This window comes from Rhinolophus sinicus, chromosome 9 (assembly GCF_057876585.1).
Source record: "Rhinolophus sinicus isolate RSI-liver-muscle chromosome 9, RSI-T2T, whole genome shotgun sequence".
Classification (NCBI taxonomy): domain Eukaryota; kingdom Metazoa; phylum Chordata; class Mammalia; order Chiroptera; family Rhinolophidae; genus Rhinolophus; species Rhinolophus sinicus.
In genome coordinates, this window is record NC_142509.1 from 30,687,590 (window position 1) to 30,713,184 (window position 25,595).

A 25,595-nucleotide genomic window follows, 5' to 3' on the forward strand; every position below is an offset into this window, starting at 1 on the left:
GAAATCACAATGCAGATCAAGTATTTTCAGTGAAAATTTAGTATCTGCATTGAGATGTACTATATAGTCACACACAGATTTCAAAGATGTAGTCCCACAAAAACACACACACATATATATATATATACAATATCTCACTAAGTTTTATTTTTGAGTACATGTTGAAACAATATTTTGGGTATATTGGGTTAAATAAAACATCTTATTAAAATTAATTTCATCTGTTCCTGTTTACCATTTTGATGTGGCTACTAGGACATTTGAATTACACCGTGGCTCATGGTATGTTTCTATTTCACATCTCTTCTTTCCACCTTCTGTGTTCAAATCAGTTGTTAATGTAGCTATCTCCCTACTCCATGCACGGTAGGATTTATAGGTACAATTTACTGAGCACTTACTATGTACTAGGCACTGCGCTGTTTGTTTTTTTAATTTAAAATATTTTAAAATATTTAAAATACAAATTCAAAGGAAGTTTCAAAAAATGAAGATAACAACAAAAGGACAAGAGACCCTTCAGCCAGCTCCCCCCATGGAAACATCTTGTGTAATTATAGTCCAATATCCAAACCAGGAAATAGCATTGGTACAATTGACCAATTATTCAGGTTTCACTGGTTTGGGGTGCACTTGGGTAATTCTGTAGGTAACCTTGTGTAGTAACCATGACAGTCAGGATACAGAACTGTTCCATCACCTCAACGCTGCCTCGTGTTACCTTTTTAGAGCGACAACTCCCCCTCCCCAAGTCCCTGGCAGCCATTAACCTATTCTCCGTTTCGTTATTGTGAAAGTGTTATATAAATGAAATCATCCAGTATGCAGACTTTTGAAATTGGCTTTTTTTTTCTCCACTCGGCACAATGCCTTTGAGATGCATCCAAGTTGTTCTATGTATCAATAGTCCATTCCTTTCTATTGCTGCAGAATAGTCCATAGGACGGATGTACCACACTTTCTATCCATCCTCCAACTGAGGGGCATTTTGGTTGTTTCTAGTTTTTGGTAATTGCGCATAAAGCCACTGTAAACATTCGTGTACAGGGTTTTGTATGAACATAGGTGTTTATTTCTCTGGGATCAAGGCACTATGTTTTTTAATGTAGGATCATTTTACAATACAGTTGCTATTGTGGTAGACAACTGTTAGAGTTGAGGGAAGAATATTGGCTTTGAAGAAACACACCAGGATTTGGATCTTGACTCTGCCACTTACAGTGGGCACTGCTCTCAGTTCACTCCTCTGTAAAATGGGAATGTTAACACAGTCTCGGGATTCATGAGGCTGAGAGATACACATATCCAGGGCCCACACCTGGCATCGTGTGGCGGTTAGTAGGTACTCCACCGTGCAGATGTCTCTCCTTGCGTCCCGTGGTGCCCGGCACCAAGCCTAGGACATGGAAGGTACTGGATCAAGGAAGGAAGCTGGGGGTGGGAGGTGGGAGAGGTAAAGAATGGAGCCCAGCTGGGGTTTCAGAACAGGTGCACGGGCTCACAGACTGGGCACAAAGCCAGGGTCTGGCCTAGGATGGATGTGGCCTGCTCTGGCTGGATTGGAATCCCTTCTTGGAGTGGCAGGTGGCAGGTGCATGCTGCTTGCTTGGCAGGTGCTTGTGGCTGGCAGTGTCAACAGAGGCTCAGCGTTGTTGGGTCCAACCTCAGTGAAGGCTTCCAGAGCCTGCCCATCACCATCCCTACATTGCTCTGGAGGCCAGAGAAGAGAACACAGCTCTTCTATGGCAGGTTGCTAATGGCCACTGTTTCTTGAGCATTAACTGTGCATAAGACACTGGATAAAACCTCCACACTGCACCAAGAGGGAGAGACATTCATTCCCCCATGTCACAAATGAGAGCAGTGAGGCTCAGAGAGGTGTTAGTTGTCCAACTCTATCTGACCCCAGTGCCCTTCATTTGATCCCTGTGCTATGGTACTCCAGAATAACCAATCTCCCCTATCTGATATGCCATCGCATCAACCCTTACCCTCCCTGACCAACCAAGCAGAAGGAACCAGTAAGAAACCACATAGGGAGGGGACTCGTGTCGCTTTTAACCCATCCTTGAGAGTAAGGCCAACCCTATGGTAAGATGTACAAGTGAGGACTCTTACTGAGTGAACAGAAACTCAACTAAATCTGACTTACATCAAAATGAAAATGTATTAGCTCCAGTAACTAAAATGTACAGGGATGCTAGTTTCAGGAACAGCTGGATCCAGGTGCTCAAACACTATTGTGAGAAATGTCTCTCTTTAAGCTCATCCTTTTTTTTTTTTTTTTTTTGGTACTGACTTCAGTGTTGAATAGCCTCATTCTTTGTAGGGGCAAAAGTGGTCACCATCAGCTCCGTGGCTGCCTCCCATCAGCTTAACAATAACAGTGAGAAAAGAGAGCACCTATTCTCAAAGAGTTCCCATCCAAGTCCCCGTATTGCCCATCACTGGACCACATGTGTGGCATGCCCAGTTCTGATCTAGTCACTGTGTAGCCAGGAGAATGGAACATGTGGATTGGCCAGGCCTGAGACACATGCCTACCTCTAGATCTGGGGCAGGGGAAGGGGATCCCCCTTCATCCAAACGGAGACTGACAATAAAGGTGAGATAATTTTCCAAAGGAGAAAAAAATATGAATGCTATTCTCAGGAGGTAAAATGGTATCTGGGCAAACCAAACAAACAATGTAGAGTCCCCCCCACCCCCAAGCCCCACGAAATGTTTCAGCTGTGTTATATCTCCGCCTGTGCCAACTTGGGGAGAAGGGATTCCCTGTGGTGAGAGATGTTGGAAAAATTCCCGGTGGCTTTAGGAGACCAAGTAGGCGGTGTCATAGTTGCTGCCAGACATTTCTAGGGCAACTGTTTGGAAAAGACAAGCTTTCAGGGTGTGTGAAGCTTGAAATTATCCATTTTGTTATCTCTACATAAGCTTTCTCTCTCGGCTCTAATAGACTTTAGCTCTTCAGAGGTATTCAAATTGGGAGATTCACATTGAGGGGCGATTGTCAGAAGCTCACAAGTCAGGAAACTTGATTCTGTTTTGTCTTGAACCTGGCAAAGAGAGGCAGGGAAAAGCCTGCATTTCTTTAGGTTTGGGGTCAAGATCAGCAAAGACTTCCACCAACTGATTCACAGAGTTTGAGTCAGCCTGGGGCTTCTTGGAAACCACTAAGCCAAAGAGGTCTGTGAGGTCCCCATAGCTCATTTAAAATTCATAGCTTTCCCCATTTTTGTTCAAAACTCAGGTCAACCCTAGAGAACCACACGAGAGAACAAAATCCTCTTCACCCCCAAGTCCTTCAGCTCTGGCTGCACATGAACACATTTTTTTCCCCCCATACCACAGGAAATGTAGGAAACCAGCACCAGCTAATTAAAAAAAAAAAAATGATTGGAGGCTCACACACACACACCAAATAATAAAAGCTTTTCAGCTTGTTCAGAAACTTGCCCACAGAACTTCTGGCCACCTTTGGGCTGGGCCTTTGTGACATCACTCCAACAATGAGCCAATGGAGAGATGACTCCAACGTCCTAATCTGCATATTGCGGTCCATTGTTTTAGTTTCAGGGCCATCTGCATTGTGGTGGTTTCTTTTTAGTCAAGGTTACCCGTGTCAGGCAGAGGACAAAGTCCACGTCTGGCCTTCCTACCCAGCTAAGTTTAAGGATTGGAATCAGGACTGTCAGTCCCTTTTGGGAAAGGGGCCTCATGGAAGTTATGAAATCCAGCGGGGCGTGGAAGGAGAAAGCATTGGCAATTCAGAAGGGATGAAGACAGGAGTTGGCTCTGTGACCCCATCTCTCCTATATCCACGCCTCCTCCCCCCTCCACGCCTGCCCTGCATTTCCCAAGTGGTTTAATTGTCTATTCTTTATCTCAAACATGGTCAGCCCTGAAGTTTGGGTGAGGAGAAATCAGACACACTTTACTTGAGTTATGATGGTTGATTTTATCCTGTAGACTGGTAGCTCAGGCCTATACAACCACATGTATAGTTTAAGACCCTCAGATTAACAGGAGGAAAGCAATTGGGTAACCTTACTGAAGCACAGTTCTTGGAGAATGTTGTAACTTTTCTTAGCTGTCTGAAAGGACAGTTTAGAAAATAGGAATTTGAAGCAGGAGGGTGTATGTAGCTACTAGTGGCAGGAAATATGTAGATTGTTATATGAAAATATAGCCTGATGTCACTTATTCGGGTATCATTTAATTTGGGTTTGGTGTGAATCCCTTCAAAAGAGCTTCCTTTGACCTTGGTGCTGTCGATAAATATGGCATCGAATTGAGCTTTGTTTCTCAACCCTCAAGGTTTTGATCCAACAAGTCTGGGCAGAAATAAAGAAATTTTAACAGGTGTCCCAAGTGTTTCTGCCTGGAGAGCACTACCCTTGAGAAGCTCTACCTTGATTTTTAAATATTTGCTCCAATGCTCTTCATAAACCACTGGACTATCTCAGCAACTGAAATGTTTTAGCATGCAAACTTTATCTCTTCCCTTGCATCCCACATCCAAAAGCTGTGCGGAAAGCCCTAATCCAAACATACGTGGATTTGAACTTGAAACTGGAGCCACCTTAACACTAAAGAGAAGTGGAGGGACCCTGACAATGTGCCTGGAGGACCTCTTACCACAGGGCGGGTAGCTGATCAAGGCCTGATATCCCCAGGGCTGCTTCTCCCAGCCAATGCCTGAGCACGGCAGGCCCTGCCAAATCTTCTTCAGACTGCACAGTTATCTGGGATGCACCCACAAAACCTCCCTCCCCTCTCCGCTTCATCAGGATCTGATGGTCCTCTGAGCCTTGCCTCAGTCCCTCCCTACTTTTTCCCACACAGGCCTTTCCCCTAATAAAATCTTCCTACTTTAAGTCCCATTCTTTCCTAGAATCAGGACTAACACAAAAGGTTTAGATGTAGAAATGAATAGCATCGCAAGTATTAGGTTGGTGCAAAAGTCATTGCAATTTTTGCAAATATTTTTAACCTTTTAAACCGCAATGACTTTTGCACCCACCTAATATAACAGGCTCACCTTTTTGGACCCTCCTCTATTAAGAAGCCACTTCTCCCCTTGTGCCCTGCCCACCTTAAGTCCTGAGGAGAAGAGTAAGAGGACAGCAAGTGATGGAGGGAAGCCCATCGCGGCAGGAAGAGGAAGGAAAACCACTTTTTTTGAGGACTTCAGGCATCATTTGCATGAAAACAATTGTGTTCTGTTACCAAATCAGCCTTCTGTATTCATTTAAATAGACTTTCCACCACTTCCCCACGCTGCTTCTGCTGCTGCTCTACTTTTTCCAGGTAATTCAATAATTTCTGTCCAAATAAATTCTATCATTTGAACCACTTACTCTTTTAGACTTTCTCTGCTCACACAGTTCAAATTAGCGAGTTTAAATTTCCAGGTGCCATGCTGTGAGTATTAGCTAAAAATACCCATGTGAGGGAGAGGGAACAAACCTTTCTTTTAATGCGTTTATTTTGCTCTTCTTGACTGTCTTACTCCAGGACTTATGTACGGTGTGCATCTCTTGGTTTCTTGTTTCATGGAGACAAGAGCCCAGCCTCCTTTTAATATATATATATATATATATTAGAATCAGACAGTTCTTTAAAAGCCTTTGTCCCCATTATCTTGGAGCAGAATTGGCAGTCATTGTGTTTTCAGTAATTCCTCCAACTCTTTCATTCGGGGCAGAAACACCTCAAGAGGAGATTCAAAAAAGTCTTCCTCTGTGAGGAGAACGCCCGGCTGGCCCTCCAGAGCTTGGTTATCTGAGTGACTCGTGGCATCCGTAGTAGTTGAAGGCAGGGAAGGCCGTCAGAGGAGGAAGTAGGGTGCTTTCCAGGGTAGGGAACTTGGGGTCAGCAATTTCCTGGGGTTTCCATTTGCAGCCCATTTGGTATCGGGCACCACCGTCATTCCCTCATTTTAGTGCTGACTTTTCCTTGTGGGAGGTGCTGTGATGGTTCATGGAGGTCTTGTACGTCTGTTCTGGTTCTGAACATGCTGCATTGCCTGTTCACGTGTCTGTCTTTCCAAGAGGTTTCAGTGTCCTGACTGTGGATGTGTAGGCTGCCATGAAATTCCCAGTGCCTGACACATAGTAGGTATTTGATAAACATCTGATGAATGAAAGCTGCCAAGAAAGACTAGGGAAGGCTGGTGTTACTGATCCAAGCCGATCCACAGGTATAGACGCAAGAGACAGAATGCTACAAGATGCTGTGAATGTAGGCTCCTGGATTTGGATGCCCAGAGTGTGTCCTCAGAGGCACTCGCTTGAACCTTCATTCAGAAGGGAAGGCAGAATTCAGTGGTACAGTTGTGGTTAAGAAGTCAAGTGTGACCCGTTGTCCAGGAGGGAGGGAACCATGAGATCACAGACAATGGTGTGGAATCTTAACTCAATCTGGGGGTTAGTATAGGAGTTGGAGCCAAAATACCCAGAGGATATTAGGAACAAAAGCGAAGCTAGCAAGGTCCAGGCAAATGTTTCAGGACAAAAGCTATGAATGAGTTGACAGTGTCAGTCGTTCATTTGTACTGAATACTGGCCCTGTGGCTGGGGCAAGACCTGCCAGCTTAAAGGCACATGACCAAGTCAGGCCCCATCAAATGTCTAAACATTGGAACAAGCCCAGGAACCAGGCATCCCAGGCCCCGGCACATATGTGTGCGGCCAGGAGTCTCCTGCCGGGTTGGTTGGGTGTTTGGGGTCCTTCCCAGGGGAAAGTGGAGCCTATTAACGTCCAAGTAAACTCCAGCTCCAGCCTAAATAGCAGTCAGTCAGTGGCGATCTAGGGGGAAGGGTGGCATAGGAGTCAACACATAGCAGTTATCGCTGGAGAACTGAGATTTGAGGTCGGGAACCTATGGTATGAAGAGTTCATCCACCCATCCTTTTCCCTTCCTCTTTCCCCCTCCCTCCCTCCTTCCCTTCCTTATTTGCTTTCTTGCTTTCATTCATTCTTTTCTGTATTGGCCAAGCAGAGAGATAAGCAGTATGTCAGTATCTGGTACACTAACCCAGGAACCTAGTCCGGAAGTCTGAGCAGGGCCAGGTGGAGTGTGACTCATTGCTGGATCTTTGAAGCTATGGACTACAGTGTGACCCGCAAAACAGTGACAAGGAGGTTGGAAGGTCTAGTCCAAGAGTGAGCCGGTAGGTGGGGTTTTAAGTAGATCCAGTTTCCATGGATTGGCTAATGCAGAAGCTGGATACCAGGCATGTACACACACACACACACACACACACACACACACACACACACACACTTTCCCATACTTTAAATATCAGTCCAGTTGACCTTCCTGATATAGCCAACTCTTGACTGCCAATAGTGTATGGATTATGTACCTTATGATCCCAACACATAGCAAACTTCCCCTCACCATCGCTCGATCTGGACAAAGTGATTTCTATGTTAGCCAAAGAAGAACATAATTAGGAAGGTAAATTTGCAGAATTCAAATTACATAATGCTTTCCAAAGTCAAATAGAAATTATGATGGATTAGCACGGAGCGAAGGGATGAAGTCTACGGGGTCTGCTCACGCGTGCGTTCAGTCACTCAGCAGCAAATGTTTATACGTGGGGGTTGGGTTGGGATACGGGTGTGGGGCGGAGATGGGGTACAGCCCCTTGGAGTTTTAAGCTGCTGTCCTATCAACTTTCTACCTTATTCTGAGCAGCAAGTGAACAAAGGGAGAAGGTTGTGAAAATAAGACCTCCTGAGAGAGAATCAGAGCAACAGGATGCGAGAACCTGTTGAGGAAGCAGGGGGTCGGGGCACATAGTGGAGCGACAGCCCCCGATCTAGACAGGTGTCAGGGTGGGTGAGCCCTTCTTGTCCTTGCGGGAGACCCATTCTTCTGGCCCTGCCGTGCCCCAGCGTGCCAGGTGGGATGGAGGCACTTCCTCCTCTGGAAGCTAACCTGCCGCCATGTTTCTAACTTAGCAAAGGGGGCTCAGGTCTCCTGGTCTCACCTTCAGGACCTGAGTTCTAAGTGGCTGAGCCTGCCTGGTAACCTGACCCTAGACCCCAGACACCACGAGTTGGTGCTTCGGCTTGGTGCTCTGGGCTCGCAATGAAAGCCTGTCTATGGTCAACCCTGCTCCACCAGTCAGGACTACCTGCGGCGCTGTCTGTAACCAAAAGCATCACAGTGGCCAAGCACATAAGGGTTTATCTTTTCATCAGACAAGAATTGTGGTGTTGGTTGCGTGCCTCAGTCATGTCATGCCTAATGTCTCTGAGAGTCTTTTGACCACTTGCTCATGGTCAGCTATCGTTGCCACAGCTCCGGCCATCATTTTCCCAGTTCAAAACAGGAAGATGATGATAGCAATGCCAGCTATACCCTCATTTGTCAAGAAAGCAAAACTCTTCTGCTTAGGTCTCATTGGCCAAAACTGGTCACATGGTCAGATGGGCTTAGACCCCCTCATGATCCATCCTCCAAGGCTGGCACATTGCTACCACACGCAAAACTGCATCCAATTAAGCGATGGTCTGATGTGACAGATTGAAGTGGAGGAATTTGGGAGCAAGAAAGACTTGGGAAGGAAGGAGGACAAGGTCTTTAACAGTGAGGGTGAATGAAAACTGGAAAGCTAAGATGTGGGGGTTCTTTGTTCCTCACAGGGCGAAACAGGAGTTCAGATGGTAGAAATTACAAAATTTCAGGAAAAATGCAATGAGTGCAGAGTTAGAGTGATAAGGAAACAGCAGAGCCCACAGGCTTCATTGAGTCAGGGGCTTTCGGTTACATGTGAGGCATTCGCTGTCCAATATTTGTTTTTATTTCCCCGCATGGTTAATTATTGCAAGCGGTGTCTGATAAGGCAGCGGCCTTCCCCGCCCTGAGAGCCAGGGTTATCTGCAGCTTTACAGCCCTGTCGCAAAGTAATGAGGCAGATAAGCTGCTAGGTGGCGGCTGCTGGGACAGTCATTAAAAACTCTGCTGAGAAATATGAGCGAGAAGTGGGGAGTACGGACAGCAGAAAGAGGCCAATGACTGATGGCCTGACTGATCCAGCAGCCTCTGGGCCTCAGAGCAAGCTGCCTGGGGCCTGGAGAACCTAAATATTGACACCCCCGAGGGAGGCTTCTGTTCTAGGTGCTTAGCCTGTATTTCCATAACAGCACCCCGAGTGGTAGGCATTGGCCCATCTTCTATGGGAGGAAGCCGCCTCACAGAGGCCAGTTGACTCCTTTTAAACTTCAAGTCTGGCTTGTCAGGTTCTGTGTGAGCATTTCCCTGGTTTAACTCAGGAGGCAGCAAATGATGGCCTGTGGGCCAAATCGGGACTGTCACCTGTTTTATATCGCCCACATGCTAAGAACGTTTATACACCTATAAATGGCTGGGAGAAAAAAAAAGAAAAGAAGAATATTTTGTGATACATGAAAACAACATAAAATTCAAATTTCGGTAGCCACAAATAAAGTTTTTAAACAGCGTCAGTGAGATATAATTTGATATTATAAAGTGTATCATTCAGTGCTTTTTGGTATATGTAAGGGGGTGCCAGAAACTCAGTATCAAGTATAATAATATTTTAATACACTTTTTTTTTAAATTTTATTTTATTAAATTTATTGGGGTGACAATTGTTAGTAAAATTACATAGATTTCAGGTGTACAATTCTGTATTACACTTTTTAGAAATAAAAATTAATGCCAACAAACCCATGATGAACAAAAGATCAATATTTTAAATAAAAACAGGATCAGTAACTGTGCAATGTCAAGCCACATTAAGGCCAGAGGCAAAAGGAAAAATTGGTCTTGTCTTTATTTAAAATGTTAATATTTTGTTCATCATGGATTTTCCACATTCATTTTTATTTTTTTTGAAACATGGCATTAAAATATTTATCGTGATTACTGAGTTTTTTCGTGTCACCTTAAATTTTGAACCCAAAGCATGGGCCTCACTCTTTTCAACCTAATCTTAGACCTGTATTTTAGAGCTCCAGGCTAGAGAAAGTAGCATTCAAAGTGGGGACAGTGTGATAAGGCAGGCCAGTAGCTCAGAGGGGACAGTTGTGTTCAGATTCCTAGGACCTTGACTGCGTTGTAAATGGCAAATTTTCCTTGCATAGTGTGAAAACATTTTAACAACATTAAAAAAGTGTTGGTGAAAATACTTTGTTTCTAATTCTAAAAATAATAAATGGGCCTTGCAAAAAGAAACCCCACAAACCTTCCAATAGTAAAAAGAAAATAAAATTCACCCCAAATCCCATCACCCAGAGATAACTGCTATAAATATATTTGGTGTCTATCCTTCCAGATTGTTCTCCATGCATATACACAGACATGGATACATGTTCAACTTATGTAAATGAAATCACACTGTGCAGGCTGTTCTATTATATGCCTTTTCACTTAACAGTATATCATGAGCATCTTTCCGTCTCAGTAAATATAGACCCACAACACTTTTTAATGGCTGCATAGTATTCCCTCACAAGAATGCAGCATTTACACAATAAACTCCCTGCCCATGAGTATCCAGGTTGTTTTTAATAAGAAGGATTCTGTTTTGTTTTCCCTTTCTTCCAACGACCCATTCCCCCCCCACCCCCTGCGACCGGTTCAAGCCGTTGTTTCTCAGTCTAGTTGTGTAGGACACAGCTCCCTGGCCCGTGCTGGTATTATGAGCCTTGCACTCCCCACCCCCGCCCCCCACTGAGGCAGTCGGTGGTGGTCATCAGCCAGCGGCTCACAGCAGCTGCTGACCACTTGCGGCTCATGGCAGCTCACACCAACCTCCGGCTGCTCACGGCAGCCCAGCTCCAGGGAGAGCTGTTGTTCATAATCTTACAATCTTAGCTGTAGAGGGCACAGCTCACTGGCCCATGTGGGAATTGAACTGGCGGCCTCAGAGTTAGGAGCACAGCGCTCCAACCACCTGAGCCACTGGGCCGGCCCTCTTTTTTTTTTTTTTTTTTGAGAAAAGTACATCATTTCAAATTACTCCCGAAGACTAGATTTCGTTTTTGCCTACTCTTCTTGTCTGTGTGCACATGACATATTTTTTTCACATGGTTGATATCATCGTGACCATTCCATTTATATTCTGCAAAGCTTAATGTATTGTAAACATTTCCCCATGTTGTTTTATAGTCTTCATCCAGTTTTCTCTTACTCCAGGGTCAGCAACCTTCACATATCCTTTGTTTGCTTGTTTGTTTTAACAATCTGTCAAGAATGCTTTAAAAAATCATTCTTAGCTTGTTGGCCATATAAACACAGGCCTCAGGCTGAAATTGGTCCATGGGTTTGCCAGCCTAGGTCATTTTGCCACCCCTGTCTCTATGCTGCGGGGTAGGTCTCTATGTATACAGCTTTTTCCTTCTTTTGAACCATTTCCTTTGGATAACTTCCCAGGAATGAGATTACTGGATCAATGGAGAGCAATGTTTTTAATGGCCCCTGATGTATATTGCTGTGTTGTAAAATTGTGCCAACCAGCAACTTGCGAACATACTGGCTTCTTACAATCTCACCAGCATTTGGTATTACCAGTTCACATTTTATGCAAATTTAGTAGATATAAAATATCTTGTTTTCCTTTCTATATCCCATTGTTCTCAAAGTAGGGGATTTTTTTTCACATGTTTGATTGCTCTTTGTTAAGTAGCTTTAGAGAACGGGAATGTTAGAATCAGCTGAAAAGGAGCAATCCTGAGCCCCTTTCTTCAGTTCAAAGATGAGATAGATGCTCCTTTGGTTCTAATGCGAGTTTGCATGTAACTTCTCAGTGAGTTCTGTTGCATTAAAATGACAGAGAGAAGCCCAGTGAGGCCTTATCGCTCTGTGGCAGCAAAAAGGACTGGAAAGTAGGTCGAGGAATTAATCCTGCTGGTTCCAGTAATTAGAGTAGACAATGGGGTCGAAAGTTCAGGCTGAGCTGGGGAAGGCAGCCGGAGGAGCGTCTCTTACCAGGCTGGACGCACTGCCTCCTGCCCTCAGCTCTGCCCCGGCCGGGATCAGCCTTCCCCATCGAGGCAGTCCCAAAGGGCATTTTCTTTCCCCCCTCTTCTAGTTTAGGGAGACATTTTTGGCTCTTCCTCCCATGAGAAGTCAGATGATCCCAGAGGCAGAAATGATCCCACTGAGAACGTTCTTTCCCTCCGAAGGGAATTCCTGAGGTTATTTCCCTCCTTGAGCTTCAGCAACTGGTGAGAGGTGTGTGTTATCCATCCCTCAAGTCCAAAACAACACGAGATGCTCCTTTTGACTTTCGATGCAGGTTTGCCCATTATTAGATGCACTAAAATGATGAATAGATATTAATAAGGCTAATAAAGGTGGGACTCTGAAAGAAAGATTTCAAATGTGAGGTCAGGGTTGAACTGAATGATAGATCCTTTCTAGCCAGACTTTTTACATAAAGCGCAGATGACAAACACAGTTGGCTACAGAAGCCTGCTGTGTATGTGACGAAGTGAAGGAAGCTGTTGGATGTCTGACAATAGGGAGTGGTGAAGACTACGGGGAACAAAAAAGTGTTTTCTTGTCCCAAAGCATTTACACTCAAATTTTTAAAAATACATGGTTCCAGCCCAACAAAACATGTTTGTTTGCAAGGCTGAACTTGGCCCCCCAGGGACCCCAGCTTGTGGATTTCAGAAGAGCCAGTAGCCTCCTCCATCTCTGTCAGCCTCCAACTTCATGTTTCTATTTCTTGACTTCCCTATCCTTCCTCATCTCCTCTCTGCGTGGCTGACCTTGACTCCAAACCTTCTCCCAAAGGATCAGCTTAGGCGGGCGGCGCTTCTCCAGATAACCATACTATTGCTATGGTGTCTACTAGGTAACGCAGCTGTGGGCAAAATTGAGAGCAGGTCTGAACATCTTGAGTTGTAAAGAACAGAGATCCACTCAGGCTCCCCCTGAGCCAGACAGGGTTTATTGTAAAGACACAACTCTCTCAGAAACCCAAACGGGATCAATAACTGAGAAGCCTCCTGAGTAATGGAAAGCCACTGGGATGCATTCCAGGGCTGTGATGAAGGCAGGTTCTCAGTGACGGGACCTGTGTGCAGGCAGGTATCTTAAAATCGGTCTGTTTCATAGGACTTAGGAGCAGATATATTACTTAGTTTAATAAGCTTGGGATTTTGACTGTTTTCAACCAAGTATCCAATGAGTGCCCACCAGGAATACAGCTTACCACTGAGATCTATAAAGACACACCCACCCATCTGTTTCCCCAGCCTTCATGTAGAGTTCAACTTTCCACCACGGCATCAGAAACAAGTTGATAAAGCCTCATTAATTAAGCTTAACGAGCTGTGTGTAACCACGAATTAAGAGATGTGGAGGGATTTCTACTTCCTCAGTGCTGAATTGGAGCCCTGCAAGATGAGCCAGGGTAGTGAGAATGGGAGAAAGCCCAACTTGTCTGATGCCTGGCCGTGTGTTTCCAAGGGGTCCAGACAGGGCCCAGGCTGGTGTTTGGTTCCTGGGGTCAGAGCTGGAATAGCTAAGAGTGGGATGAGCCAAGATGATTGCAAGCTGAGTCCTTGGAGAGATGGATGGTCAGGGACGGTGAATCTGAGTTGGATCATCAAGTCCAAGCTGATGACAGTGGCATTAAAAATATGAGTCCAAGCTAAAGGATTGGGAACGGGGGGTGGGGGGGGATGGGAATAGAGTGAGAACGAGGATGTTCCAGCCATGCTGATCTTCTTGCAATTTCTGAAAAATGCCAAGTGCTTTCCTAGTTCAGCTCTTTGAGCATGTTGTTCCCTGAGCTAGAATACTCTTCACCTGATTCTTTGCATGGCTGATTGTTTTTCAGGATTTATACCTCAGCTTTATTGTCACTTTCTTAGTAAGGCCTTCAAGAGTCAATATTCCTTAATTTTGCCTACCCAACATCCATACCATTTTTCTTTTCTTTTTCTTTCTTTTTTTTTTTTTTTGGTAACAGCATTATTTTCAGTGTATTAGTCAGCTTTGCTGCAGTAACAAACAACCCCAAGTTTACGATACAAACAACCCCAAGTAATAGGCTAATACCTGACAAACAATGGCTTAAAAAAATAGGGGTTTATTTTTCTCACAAAACAAGTTTGCAGGTGAGTGCAGAGTTTGTTCATCAGCACAACAATATCCAGAAGAGTAGCTCTGTAATTCCCTTGGGCTTTCTCTCATGCTTGTAGAAGGCTGATGGCTGCCATTCTAGGATTTATATCCATGTTCAAAACAGGAAGAATGGAAAGTGGTGGTCCCAGCAACATCTGTCCTTTTTATTCAGAAAAAAAGGTTTTTCTAGAACACCCCCTACCCCCAGCCCCAGTAGTTTGTCTCACTGGCCAGACCTGTGTCACGTGGCCACCTCTTGCTGCAAGGGAGGCTGGGAAGGCAAGGATTTCAGTTTGGTGGTTTTTTTTTAGCCTTGACAATGGAAGAAGACAGAAAGGAAGGAAGTGGAAATGCATATTGGTTTGGCCAACCAATGGGATCTGCCGTAGAACTCCTATTTCCCTCCCATTCCATGTAGTCTTGGAGCAACTGTCAGTCAAAGTACCCTCCCCTTCCACCACCTTCTCCAGCAAGAAGGGGGCCCTTGTCCTAAATGAACCAGGGATGCGAGATGGTTGGCCTTGATACATCCCGTATGTGAGACATTTAAGATACTCCACTCCTTCTTGCTCCCTAGACCCCCAGAATCTCCCTCGTTCCTGTCCTTTCTGTGCCTTTTCCAGTTTTTTCCATTGCTTTTGTGAGCCACCCCACATCTTTTCAGCCAATTTCCAGCATCGTTTTCTGTTGCTTACAACCGCAGAACCCGGGCTGATACACCCTCCTTAACCACTATGTTTAAATAGGGCCTCCCCTGCTATTCTCTCCATCGATACCTGGTGTAGCTTTTTTAAGCACCGAGAATTGTATGATTGCTTTGCTGTTTACTTACGTCATGTCTTTTTCTGACACCAGACTGTAAGCTTAATGCAGGCAGGGAATGTGACAGACTTCATTATGTATGCCCGGAACTAACACATGCCTGATATATTGGAGTCTTCATGAATATTTATTAAGTGTGTGAAGGAGGTCTTTGGCATTTGGAAGTTAGAACTGGAATTTTGATGTTACTGATGGATACTAGTTGTTTAAAGTCTGTTGTGTGAGTAACTCATTGTGGTTTAAATGTGCCGAGTCAGGATTGATGTGGGGGCGGCTCAAAATGTCAGGGAAGGATGGAGGACTGAAGATCCCAGAGAGGAGATTTCTGAATTTCAAGAGCCTGTTAGAACAGTGGTTCTCACCCAGGCAAGGCCAAAGACCCTGCATCCCATCTATACCACCAATTGCCACTTCCTGAGTTGTGCCGTGGGAGTTTTACAGTGTTGGCAAGCACAGAGCAGGAGCCAGACTTGCAAGAATACTGCCGCTGAGTTCGTGGTAAACCCTAGTAACGTACTAATTTTAGTTATGACTAGTAAATTGTAGTCACTCACTTAGTAGTTTCCTAGAAAGTGGCACTTAGTCATGCCTAAAGCCGGAAAGTGATGGATGTACGTGGTGTTACTTGTTCTTAAGAATCAGAGAGAGAGTGGATCTGACTGTGGGTGTTTAGGAGGGAGCTACGGACCCACTCAATGGGCTGTGGGCTGCAAACTGAGAACTGCTCCAGTGTGACCTGGAGACTGCAGAGGTCGGGGGTTGGGCTCTGGAGTCACAGCGAGGCCCTGCTCATCCAAAATGCAGCCGGAATTGTCTGTGGAATGAATAAACATTACCTTCTACGCATAGACAGATGACTAGATTTTCAAAGCTAGTGCAATGAAAAAAATATGCAAATTCTTTTCAAGCCAGAATAATTCATAGTGTTTTTGTGTTGTTATGCCTTTTCTCAGACAACAGGTTCACTTACAGGTTGGTGAGACTTTTGGAGGTCTTTAAAAGAGCACCCAGGTGCTGAATGTTGGGATGATTGGGAACCATTGCTGCAGGGGAGACTTGAGGGCTTGGTTTGTGCCTCTCTCTGCTATGGAAGCCGGAAGCCGGGAAGCCACCAAGGACCCAAATTCACTCCTTACCTTTCCCGGATGGCAACTCCTACCTGCCCTTTTGCCTCCTGAGGATTCCTCATTATCAAGGTAAGCAAGCACGTTAGAGCTGAATTAGCTTAAGTTAAACGTGTGGATGGTACACTTCCGTGATTATAAGTTTTTAATGTTATTTTTTTTCAGTTACATTTAAAGAAAAAGGTCATCAGGAGTCCCTTGCTGTCCACGCCACAGCTCTGCCTTCTTTGGGTTGGCTTCCTTTGCAGGCAGGACCTCCCACCGATGGCCCCCAGCAGCTCCCGGCTCACATTCTATCCGCTTAACAATCCTACAGAGAAAAGAAAGCCTCTCTCCCCATGGCTTCAGTCAAAAAAATAGCTGCCATTCATTGAGTGCTTCTTCAGAGGTAAGGCCACCTCCTGAGCACGTTCCAGGATCCTCTCATTTATTCCTCACAATGACTCTCTGATGGCGTTGCTATTAATATCCCACTTTAAAGTGAGGAGACTGAGGTTACATAAACTAGCCCAAGGTCACAGGACCACAAAATGACAGAGCTGGAGCCGATGCTCTTAATTGTCGCACTCTGCTGACCACTGGGACCTCGGACTTTTCTGCAGCTATTTCCCAAATCTCTGGGATTGCGCAGGGCCCATATTGAACAACAGTTAGTATCATCCCCATTCCAGCTGCATAATGGGTATGATCTCATTTTCATTCGCATTTCCCAGGTCAGGAAACTGAGGCTCAGAGAGGTTAATTAACTTTCCCAAGCTCACACAGAAAGGAAATAGATTGGAACCCACACTTGCTGGGTTCTAAAGCTCCTCACTGGGGCCTTTGCCCCTGGCGGTCCCTATGCCTGGAACACCCAGGCACCCATGTGACTCGGCCCATTCCTTCCTCCAATCATTCTTCAGTGAGGCCACCCCTGAGTACTCTGTTTACAACCTCAACCACTTCCTTCTAATTCCTCTTACCTGGCTCTACTTTTTCTTCTAGAGTGCTTATAACCTTCCAATACACTCGATAATTTGCTTATTTATGATGATTTGTTACTTATGGTTTGTCTCCCCCTGCTAGGCTGTAAGCTTAATGAGGGCAGGGATCTGATATATTATCCCAATTTTCTAGAAGAGGGCCACGCACAGTAGGCTCAGTAAATATTTGGTGAGTGAATGATGCTGACCCGCGGGTCCCGACAGGTGGCATGTCTAGAAATCATCTCAATGTTGCATCTTCTGTTCTGTATCGAGTCCAATCAGAGTGGACAGGAGCCTGGAGAGCAGCTAAGGGCACGTACACCCAGACGGCCGTGGCCCCTGGTAGATGGACGAGCCAGGAGGAACCCAAGCCCCGTGGAGGTCAGGTTGCCACAAAGCAGGTAGGGCGTTCGAAAACAGAGTGGAGAGGCTACATCTTCTTCTGAGATGGCTGTTGATCACACCACAGGCACTCAGGAAAAGCCGCCCGAAGCCCACAAGTGATGCCGGCCCTGAAACACAAGGCAGCCCCTGCCTCAGTTTCCTCCTCTGTAAATGAACGTTGGTTATGAAGATAGTATATGGTTAGGATTCTGTGACAGCCAGGAGCCAAAACAGAGTCACTTGGTCAGAGAAATAATTTATTGGTAAGTTGGGGGGTAGCTCTGGAATTAGAGAAAAGATGAGCCCCTCCCCCGCCTCCCCCCACCCACACCCCGGGTCTCAGGAAGAGGGTGGACCAGGACAGAACTGCAGCTCCTTGGCTGCAGGGATTCATGACAGATGCCCACCAGCTGACTCAGCAGGTGCCCCCCTCTGCTCAAGAGGCCACCTCCTGGGCAGAATCTTTCACTGACCTTGCTTGGGATACCTATTCTTGGAGTCCCTACTGTGCTCTGGGCTCTGTTCTAGGACCCAGGGAGGCAGCTGTGAACAAGAAAGACGAAATCTCACCTGAGCAGCCTCATGGTGGGGAAAACAGGCCATAATCACATAAACAAATAAGGGACTCATAGGTCCTGACCAGTGCTTTGAAGAAAATAAAATAGGGTCGATCAGGAAAAGGGCCCTCGAGGTAGCATTTGTGATGGGCCTTGTAGGATTTCCATGGGAGAGATGGAAGGAGGAATACACTGGACTTGAGAAATAGTAGAATAAAGGCACGAAAAACAGAAAGTACAGGGCACGTTCTGGGAATGGAGAGAAGTCAAGGAGGAGTAGCACAGAAACAGGGAGAAAACACTGCGGTCACACCATGGAGTCCCAAGCGCTGAGGAGTTTATATGTCATCTCTCAATTCAGGTGGAGCAAGTGTAGTTTCAGTTACATGAAGTGGACGTCTCTTTCCCATTCCTTCAAGAACCTGCCTCCCCCCTGCTGGCATTACACTTTAGAATTACAGTTCCCATAGGAATTCCCAAAGGAATGAGGGTGCTGCTACCAGAAGAAGGAGAAAGGAGTGCTGAAGAGAGTAGAAAAAGAGAGATCCACTGTAATCAACTCCACGCGTTCATTCAACAACAAATAGGGACTGAGCACCTACTACGTGCCAAGCCTGCACTCGACATCGAGCCACGGAATCTTAGGCTATAGAATCTTCCCTCCAGCACCCCTCTTCCCATTAATGGACTCAGCTACTCTCCACTTGTCTTCAATTGTTTCAGTTCTTCAAGTTCAAATTGCTAACGAAGTGTGATTATCTTGTGTTTTGCATCCAGTTACATTACAAGCCATGGCCCTGTCCAATCAGGGCCCACCATGAGACACAAAGCAGCTGACAGTGGTTCCCCAAAGCAGGGTGGTTTTCATACCAACAGAAGTTGGGTGCGATGGGCTCCATGTCAACATAACCCCTTAGTCATCAGTGAGGATCATTATGGCAGGTCAGCCTTACAGCATCCTCTGCTTAAGCCAACGCATCACTACCAACTTGTACCCATAGTTATCTTCATGGTACTGGCTAGAGTCCTGGGCCAAGGTTGTAGTTTCAGTCCCATGGCCTGGGGAAAAGGGATTATGAACCCTCTCGAATCAGATGGCGACAGCGATAGGGATACAAATGATTACTGACAAATTTTTACCACTGCATTTGCCTCAAACCATTTGAATACTGTTAAATGATGTGTACTTTGAAAAGGTCCCCATTCCCCAGTGCAGGGGATGAGGGGCAATTAGCTAATGACTAGTAATCTCTGAGAAGGAGGCATAATTGGACAGAGTGGGGAAACAGAAATTCATATGTTGCTGTGGGATTGTACACTGGGCCTGCCTTTCTGAATAACAATTTGGTAATAGGTATTAAACACTAAAAATACACAATCCCTTTGATCCAGCAATTCTAGGAATTTTCCTAAGGACATCATAAGAGATATATGTGAAAATGTTCCCCCAAAGTGGTTCACTGTAGCATTAATATAATACTGAAAAGTCAGAAGCAACCTACATGTCCAACAATTGGGGATTTGTTGAGTAAATTATAATATATCCATATGATAGATTCAATACAGTCCAAAAACATTATATAGAAGTATATTAAACAAATGGGAAAATGTGGTATATGAAAAAAGCAGGCCATAAAGCATTATGAACAATATGCCATTTTTGTAAGGTTAATTTTGGAAATTTCCGAGTAGAGTGGAGGAATAATCGAGTGGATAAGGACAGGGGCTTTGTGGGCAGACAGACATGAGTTCAATTCCCAGTTCTACCACTTATCAACTTGAATGCTGTAAGCCTCAGCTTCCTCCTCTGTGAAATGGGGCTAGGGTAGTGCCTGGACAACTCCTAGGGCATGATACTCATTAAATAGATATTTCTAACTAAAACTGTGGGCCATGGTGTGTGTGTGTGTGTGTGTGTGTGTGTGTGTGTGTGTGTGTGTGTGTGTGTGGTGCTTTCAGGATGCATTCAGTTCTTTCTGAATTGGGCAGGTACTGCTTTTGTAATTAGGAACACTAATTAACATAAAAAAGGAGAGGCAGAGAGGAACCCTGAGAATATTACTCAACATAAGAAATGTCATCAAGACAGAAGGAATGTCAACTGTGTGCTAATTTGCCATCTCTGCTGCTCTTCCAGTCGTCTGTTTTGAATCATTCTGTGGCATTTTTGTTCCTCTTTTTCCTAAGGATTTGTTCCAAGAATTGGAAGGAAGGAAGGAAGGAAGGAAGGAAGGAGGGAGGGAGGGAGGGAGGGAGGGAGGGAGGGAGGGAGGGAGGAAGGAAGGAAGGAAGGAAGGAAAGAGAACCCCCAAAACTTCAAACCATGTGGGTGAGTGCAGTTTGCAGAAAATGTTTCCAAAATGTTGTAGCCAATACAGGCCATGTTTTAAACCTCAGATAGCTAAGCAAATATCTAAATTATGCTTGTAAACCACATAAAGTTCCTCTGCTTAGTAATACCTTGCCTGTTGGAGATAATTTAGAGAGAAGGTTCCAAGGACATCCATTGGTTTTGACCATTCAGCAGCATCCACCACCAACCCTTGCTGCATGCCTCCATTATCTGGCATCAGACTCTAGATGGTTCTCTGGGAAAATGCTCCTCCCTCTTGATCCTTATAGTTCAAGTGGGTCTGCCCATGTCTTGGTTTTAAAGGTAGGCATGACCCAGACCTGACTAATAAGACTAACACGTTCTGGCCACTGGGCTTGGCTCAAGGATGGGCATGTGACCCAAACTGGGCCAATCAAAGCCAAAGAATCTCAGCCCTGGGATTTTTGCTACAACTATTAAGAAATAGGTGCTCTCTTTCCACTGGGGTGCTAAGCAGGTAGAATGCAAGGCTGAAACTGCCAGGAACAGCTTTAATGCCATTTAGGGAAAGCCTGCGTGAGAACAGAGTGAATGCAAAGGAAGAGAAGCCAGAAAATGGACAAAGTCAGATTCCTGTTGACAGTCTGTAATCATAGGGATTCAGCCATGCCTAATGGAGCAAATGTTCCTTTCTGTTTAAGCAAATTTGAGTTGGTTTTCTGTTGCTTGCAACTGAAAAAGACCTGACTACTACAAATCAGTCTGAAGTGGCAGAGACAATCACTTCTTAACACGTTCTAAGAGGCTGTAGTGTTTATGGTATTTCAGGTGCTATGACTCCTTCAGTGGTTTTTAAGTAGCGCTCCTAGGACTGGCTGCAGAGAACATCTAAGAGCCCTTTGTCATTAGCTCATTAAAGGAACCCTGGCAAAGTGGTTGTCAACTGGCTTGAAAATAGTTGTCTTGAGTAGGCTAGCTAAGCCTTTCCTGCTACCTCGCCTGTACCACTGGGTTTCGCAAAGCATTTTTCAGAGTTAGGACAAACATGGGCCCACATTCAACCACTGGCCCTATTAATAGAATTCTCACTATAATATTTGACTTTTCATTTATAATCCCCTCACACTAACAAACAGTAACACAAACAAAACATTACAAAGAAGTTGTGTTTTCTGTAGAGAGTGAAAACACAACTCTCTACAGCCTCTGTTATGCAGTATAACATACTCTACAGATATGGTGAGGCTATTTCTACGTCATTTTTTTCACCTTGTTTCCAGCCTTTCGGTGTGTTTACCAAGCTATCGATGGCCTTGAAATCTTGAACTCCTGGGTAGTTGTCTCTTTTCCCTTGTCAAAAATTTCTAAAGGACTGTCAATAATCTAAGAGGTTGATTCACGTCAAAACAAGTCTTTGTTGAATTCCCAGCGTTTACAGGACAGGATCAGGTCTGGGGGAGATGGAAAGATGTGGAACTCTAATCCAAGTCTCCTGGGGATCACCACTGGTTGGGGAGATAGGAATGTGGTCTAGTGTAGAGGACCCAGTCTACCTGGGTTCAAATCCTGATCCTGCCACTTCCTAGCTATGTCCCTGGGCAAGTTATCAAATAGGCATGTTATGATGATTTAATGAGTTAGTACATATGAATTTCTTAGAACCATGCCTAGCACTCAAAAAAAAAAAAGTCAAAGTTGACTTTCTTATTTTATGTCTTCATGGATCTCTTGCACAAGGTCTCATTTTGATGTTTTCCCACTAATTCTGAAGTATGTCTTAGGATAAAACATCAGTATCGTTGGTGATAGTCACATATATCCCTCAAAAATCCCTTAGGAAACAGCCACATTGGCCATCCATAGACATCTCTCAATACAATAAGTTCTGCCCAGCCAGTTTATCCCACATTGTTCTTTGGCTGAGAACCAGATGAAGCAACTTCCTTGTATTTAGGGGTCAGATTGTATGAGAAATGACAGTCCTTAAACACTTTAAAAACATCAATAAACACTGGACTCCCACTCGGGGCAGCCCAGGGCCACACATGAGAAGAGACTGGTGATCGCTGAGTCTGACAAGGAGTCAGCCAAGGCCAGGTCCCACCCAAAACTCACCCTGGACACGCACACATCCCATAGCTGGCCACAGGAACTATCTATATTTATTACATTGTTCTTCTTTCTCCACAAGCATACATGGTTGAATCCATGTGTACTAAAGGCTTACAGGATGCAATTTCTCTATATTTAATTTGCTTAATAGTAAGACAGCTCACCAATGTTAGACATCAAGGCCAAATCTAGCACCTGGAGTTCCCAACTCATCTTTACCTTGGAATCCCTTATTGTAAAAAACATGAGCTCTTGGGGTTCGGAGCATGAGACTTGAGTTCAAAGTCTGCACCCAGAGTTTAACAAGGAGTGACCTTGGGCCAATCACTTTACGTTTCTCAGCTTCAATCTCTTCCTATGAAAAAGAGGATATCAAAAATAGAGACCACCCACAGTTACTGAGAGAATGGAAATAAAGCATGCATGAGTGTTAGGTTAAAAAGTGCATTCCTGTTATTAATGACAAGCTCCACAAATGTAGTAGGATTCAGTGATGATGAGTAAGTGAGTCCTTAACCTCGAGAAGCACCCACCCGCGTGGGGAAATGTAGTAGCAAATGTAGAATGATGTTATGATGTGTCAAGTGTGATTGCGATTATTTTCTAGTACCTGCCAACACTCCAGTCTTTCTGTAGCTCCAAATGAAATGATCTGTTTTGTTTTGACAGTTAGTTAATGACGTTTGGGGAGCTTCCGTTTTGTGTTTTGGGAGAGAAACACAATTTGGGGTATATATGCATATGCATCCTGAATACCCGTATCCTTGCTAGCCGCGAGGTTGGGAGGATTGGCCAATGCAATCAGTCCTTATTTGGGTTCAGGGAAATAATTTTGAGTAACTGCTCATGATCAAATTAGACAGATTTGTTTCCCACTAGTAAACAGTCGCTAATAGTTATGGAATGTACCCTGCACATATTTTCTGTTGAAAAGCCATACAGCTTGGCATCCTGTGGGTTCCACCATTTATTAGCTGTGTGATTTGTGGTGAGTTATTTACCCTGTGTGAGCCTCATTGCCTCAGTGCAATGGGGCAATGCTAGTACCTACCTCACGGTGTCATAATTAGGATGCAGTGAGATGTCCCAATGTTGTGGGAAGTGTTCAAAAATGGCAGTTAACACCAATTGGCTTCATGGAAAAAGCCTGGGCATGAGAGAGATTCTGTGCTGAAAAGACCTCTGTGACCACAGTGGGGCTCTTCAGGAGGCCTGTGGAGTTAAATTTAAGAGAGGGATTAAGTTCTCATGTCAGCATGTAAGGTCAAAATGAACGGAGTCAAACTACCCTTGAAAATTCCTGCCCACAAAGTAGAGTATATATAATATTGTGTATGGACCACTCAGGTTTGAGAACCACTGAGTCAGACCATAGGAGGGAATAAAAGGAATGTTTACCTACAGCTGCCTGGGCATCCAAACCATGCTGCCTCTAAGGAAGAGAGTCTCAGCTGGGGGCAATTTTGCTCTTTGGGGGACATTTGGCAACGTCTAGATACATTGCTGGTTGTCATAACTAGGGTGGGGTATACTCTTGGGTTAACTAGGGTGGGGTATACTCTTGGGTTAACTAGGGTGGGGTATACTCTTGGCTTTTAGTGGGTAGAGGCCAGGGATGCTGCTAAACATCCTACAATGCACAAGACAGTACCCAGCAACAAAGAATTATCCAGCCTAAAATGCCAGTAGTGCTGAGGTTGAGAAACCCTGCTCCAAGTTAACTATCAAATCCACACTTGGGAAATATGGGTGGAATCCACGAGGATGTTTCTCCTTGTCCTGGGGGTTTAATGAGATAAAATACATGACAGCTCTTAATGCAGGACCTGGCACATAGTAGGTGCTTAATAATAAATGTTTGCTGCATTTAAAGTTAAATTGTGCTTGATAGGGCCCACTACATACACTCTATTTTTGAGATGCAGTGGAGAAGAACTCGGCCACCTGTTTCCTGTCTTTCCAAGCTGGCACTTCCTGTTTTGCCCCACTAATCACTGATGGGTCTCATGGCAGTATCTTCCATGAGGGGGAGGTTCTGAAACCAGCACCAAATTCAGTTGTGATTCTGCTATATTGTATTACTAAGACTTTCTCATTTGGATTCAAAATGACTGACCTCTGAACTCTACATAGAAAGCCTCCCCTTGCAGCCACATGATTTTTTAAAAAAAGAGCTTTCATAATCATAAACTCTATTTTCCCCCTAAACAAGCTGGATCTGAAATAGGAGCCCATCAACCCAAAGCAAAGGAGGAGGAGGATGGTTTTCACTCATAACCTAGGAAACTCTCGAGGACCACAAAGGCAACAAAATTGCTTTTAAATGAAAGAAATATTTCCATTTCATTTCAAGCCTTAATGTATCACATAACTCTAATATCATTCCTTGTCCATCTGAAATATGAGAATCCAAATTCTTAAGTCATTTGGACTCTATTCAAATGTGAATTCATCTCTTTATTCATCCCTCCCCTTGTTTTTGAAATAAAGACTAATATTGAAAGTTAAGAGTCTATTTGTGGAGTTTTTCACTTAAAGATGCTTTTTTTTTGGTTACTCTTGCTTTCTTCCCCATCATTACTTATTCATCTGTATCTTAAAGATCCTAAACTTGTCATTTTCTATTTTTTCTCTTCATTTAAATAAATATTGTGGACAGCAAGTAGACTGAAAAATGATGACTATGATTAATATTCAGACTTAATAAGTCTTATGAAAAGACATTTTTATCCCAAGGAAGGAGGGTGTGTTGTTTTGGTAGCATATGGTGTCACTTTGACACAGTCAAATGTCAAGTAACTGAATGGGGGTAAATGGCATTTTCCCATAATGACCATGAATGGAAGTCATACCTATGGTATCCTATTCCACTATGTTCAGAGAAGGAAGGGAAATATCCCACAACAGTGTCATGTCTGCCTTGGGAGGTTTCTTGAATTGAAATGCTGACTTGGTGTATCTGTGAAATTGAGTGAGACACGTTATGCATGATGTTATGTGTAGCACCTTCCATTTGATGTTCTCTTTTTGCCTGGGACACCTATGTTAGAGGACAAAACCATACCAGGATCCAGGAATGGCAAACACACAGCTAGCTCTTCCACCACTCTCCATTCCTCTGCCTGTGGCAGACATTACCAATCGATCATAGCACTTTTTTCCAAAAACCATGCATACAACCACTACCAATCGATGGCA

The 25,595-nt window shown here is 44.4% G+C and overlaps 1 long non-coding RNA gene across 3 annotated transcripts in view; it reads left to right on the forward strand.

Annotated features, from left to right (window-relative positions):
- The window catches only part of LOC109448612 (uncharacterized), a 57,550-nt gene that overhangs the window by 18,128 nt on the left and 13,827 nt on the right, over positions 1 to 25,595 (forward strand). The window contains exons 3-5 of one of the 3 annotated variants that reach the window (XR_016022402.1): positions 15,895 to 16,137; positions 16,231 to 16,453; positions 17,304 to 20,212. This is a non-coding gene — a long non-coding RNA (uncharacterized LOC109448612). Of the gene's footprint in view, positions 1 to 15,894; positions 16,138 to 16,230; positions 20,213 to 25,595 lie in introns of those variants that run through there. The other 2 variants (XR_012492626.2, XR_002137553.3) reach the window with 2 other exon arrangements.